Below are 3,853 nucleotides of genomic sequence, written 5' to 3' on the forward strand. Positions count from 1 at the left end.
GACAATTGTTAAGCATGAATTTTCTTTTCAATTTGTTGATTATGAAGGACTTAGAATATTGCACAGTTACTTATGTGATGAGATCAAACATATTAGTAGAAATACAGATAAGGCAGATGTTTTGAAAATGTACAGAAGGGAGAAGAATAAACTCAAAGATTGGTTACATTATATTCCTTGAAGAATCAGTTTAACATCTGACTTGTGGACCTCCATAACCATTGATGGTTATCTATGTCTCACGACACACTTTGTTGATGAAAATTGGGTATTGCAAAAATAAATTATAAATTTTTGTGCAATACCAACCCCAGACACTGGAGTAGCTTTGTCTGATAAGACTTATCTATTGTTGACTGAATCGGGTATAGAAAAAAAGTTATTTTCTATAACACTTGATAATGTATCTGCAAATGATTTGTTTGTTGAGTTGTTGAGGAGCCAACTTATGTTGAATGATGCTTTATTATGTGATGGTGATTTCTTTCATGTTCGTTGTTGTGCTCATATTCTTAACTTAAGAGTGCAAAAAGGTCTGAAAGAAATAGATGATTTTGTATTCAAAATCAGAGAAAGCATCAAAAATGTTAAGGGGTCACAAGTCAGAAAAAGAGATTTGCTGAGTGTGTTAAACAAGTTTCTTTAAATAGCATTAAAGGATTAAGACAAGATGTGCCTACAAGATCGAATTCAACTTACTTAATGCTTGACAGTGCTATTATATATCGTCGTGCATTTCTTCATTTACAATTGAGTGATTCAAATTACAAGTATTGTCCATCACAAGAAGAATGGGATAAAGCTGAAAAGATTTGCAAGTTTTTTAAAAGTTGTTTTATGATGTTACATCTCTATTTTCTAGATTTATATACCCTACAGCAAATTTGTACTTTCCTAAAGTAGTTTTGATCCAATTGAATATAATGGAAGGCATGTGAAGCTCAGATAATTTTATTAGTCATATAGCCACACAAATGAATATGAAGTATGAAAAATATTGGAAACAATACAGTATTATTTTAGCGATAACTATCATTCTAGATCCACGATTCAAAATACATTTTATGGAATTTTCATACAACAAACTCTATGGCTCTTCTTATGAGATGATAAACATCCATGAGAAGTTGTTTGCTCTTTCTGATTATTATGTTCAGAACACTTCTACAGTTTCCAATGTGACATCTTTAGCTACTTTATGTAAAGTTTCAAATGATACTGAAGATAACAACTCTATGATGAAGGTAATTTAATACCATTAGTATGTTCTTATCATTATATTTTTTAATATTTTTAATATATTCAGAATAATAATTCTTTTTTTTATGTAAGAGTTTGATTCATTTGAGAGTTTTGAGTTTATAAGCAAATCACAAAACTCACAATTAGAATTGTATCTTGAAAAGCCTCGAATTGATCGAAGTTCTAAATTAGATATTCTTAATTATTAGAAATCCAATCAATTTCAATATCCAGATCTTTCTCTCATCGCATGCGATATATTAAGTATTCCTATCTCCATAGTGGATGTTAGGGTTATGGATGGGTATGGAGATGAAGGTAGATTGTGGATGTGATTAAGTGAAATAGACGAAGGGAACGAAGTGGTCGAGATCCCAAAAAAGAGGGGTAGCTTGACAGTCGAGTGAGATTAGAAGCTAGAAGAAACCTTCCTAATGATAGAGGTGGAAGGATAGTGAAAAGGGGGAGGGAGAGAGTCTAGAGAGAAAATAGGAGGCAAGTGATAGGCTCTGATACCATATTGATACGCTCTAATACCAATGATAAGCTTTGATACTAAATTGATAGGCTTTTATACCAATGATAAGCTCTGATACCACTTGATAAACTCTTTTCTTATTACATTAAGTGTTTATTTTCATTAAAATAAAATTCATGTAGGTCGTGTTCGAATGCAAGTGGGGTCGCATTCGAACGCCCATGTGAGCGCCTGCATCAAGTTCGCAAATATACAGAATGCATATTATGCGTTCAAACACGATCGGGCGAGTTCGAATGCCGGTGTTCGAATGCCTATATCGCGTTCGCACATCTAGAGATAGAGCTTTTTGAGTCTGTTTAAACACAATCGGGCGCGTTCGAATGTGATCGACGAGAAAGTTCTAGAATTAGGGTTTCATATTATTTTGGGACTTATTCGCTAGCCTCTATAAATATGTGGATGGCAGCCAACTTTAGTATGGAATTGGATTATTGATTTCTTGCCTCCTATCTTCTCTCTAGACTTCTCCCTCCTCCCTCTTCACCATCCTTCCACCTTTACAGTTGGCAAGATTTTTTCTAACTTCTAATCTCCCTCGACTATCGAACCACCCCTCTTCTTTGGGATCTTGACCACTTCGTTCCCTTCGTCTACTTCCCTTAATCACATCCACAATCCACCCTCATCTTCATACCCATCCATAACCATAACATCCACTCCACCCGTGACCACCACCATCACCCATATTCTTTCATGTTTTCGTCACCTATATTCGTTCGAACGCACTATGAACGCCTGCATCGCGTTTGCAAATACCGAGAGAGGCGTTCGATCGCGCGTTCGAACGCTTGCATCGCGTTCGCAAATTCAGAGGAGTGAACTCGATGCGTTCAAACGAGGTGCGTTCGAACGCGGTCGGGCGAGTTCGAACGCGGTCGGCGAAAATTGTATTTTTAGGGTTAATTTTGAGTTGTTGGTCAGCCTTTAAAAGGATGTGGATGGCAACCAAATTGATTATTGAATATTGAGATTGAGTTTTGCCTTGCCTCCTTCATCTTCTTCGCTCCCGTTCTCTCAATCTCCGGCGACGTCGCTTCTAACCTCTCTCGACCAGCCAATCACCCTAGTCCCTTATGGGTGGCCCTCTCCTCCCCCTTCTTCCAATCTATCCAACACTTGCCCTAACCCTTCCACCACCACTTTTTACCGGTGCCACCCCATTAACACCGGTCCACCTTCAACCACCATTACCTAGGATCACGTGCCTCCATCCACGGATCCAAAATAGACCATCCTGATGTTTGTCCACTAAACAGATGATATCTCAAGATTCCCAACTCCAATTCATCTGAAACTTGATTTTTGGAAAGCTCTTTTCTGGGGCTACAACATATCAAAATTTCACGTCGATCCGATAGCAGCATATTTCGGGATCGTATTTCAAAATTCTGTGCCAGATCTAGTCCAGATCAAGAAATTGGAAGAGATCGAACCTTAGCCTAAGGGGAGATCGTATCAATTTGGTATCAGAGCTCCATAGCCCGAGGCGTGATCGTATCAAGCTTGGTATTAGAGCCACCGTTCCTCGGATAGGCACTTCCTATGACGACCACCAGATCCATGGCTGCACGGCGAGATGATGAAGAAGAGATTCTCCCAATAGAGGAGAGAGAAACGGTTGCAGGGACTTCCACCCATGGAATCGCTCGATCTAATCGGAATACGGAAGAACCTAGCGTTCAAGCCGTGTTGGGGTCTCTTTCCGAGCAAATGGCCATCAATAATGAAATGATGATGGAGATGATGCGGGAACTACGGGCGACAAGGGAAGCAATGGCGAACGGGAACGCACCATCGACCCCACAACGCGAGTCCACCCCCTTGAACCCACAGCCACCGGTTCAGCCTTTGCAACCACAAGAGCCGCTGCTACCACCACCCTATGGGCAGAGGCAAGCAAGGATGGTTACACCAAGTCCAATTGCGGGTGAACCCATCTGACGAGCAAACCACTATGGAGACCACCTTGGAGATCAAGATCCGTGGGCAGGTCAACACGATCCGGAACCACAGCGAGTTAATCAAAACCGAAGGAGGGATCATCAAGATTGTTACGATCCTTCCTCGGCT

The sequence above is a fragment of the Typha angustifolia genome, chromosome 11 (assembly GCF_048772165.1).
Source record: "Typha angustifolia cultivar Huaian chromosome 11, ASM4877216v1, whole genome shotgun sequence".
Lineage (NCBI taxonomy): Eukaryota > Viridiplantae > Streptophyta > Magnoliopsida > Poales > Typhaceae > Typha > Typha angustifolia.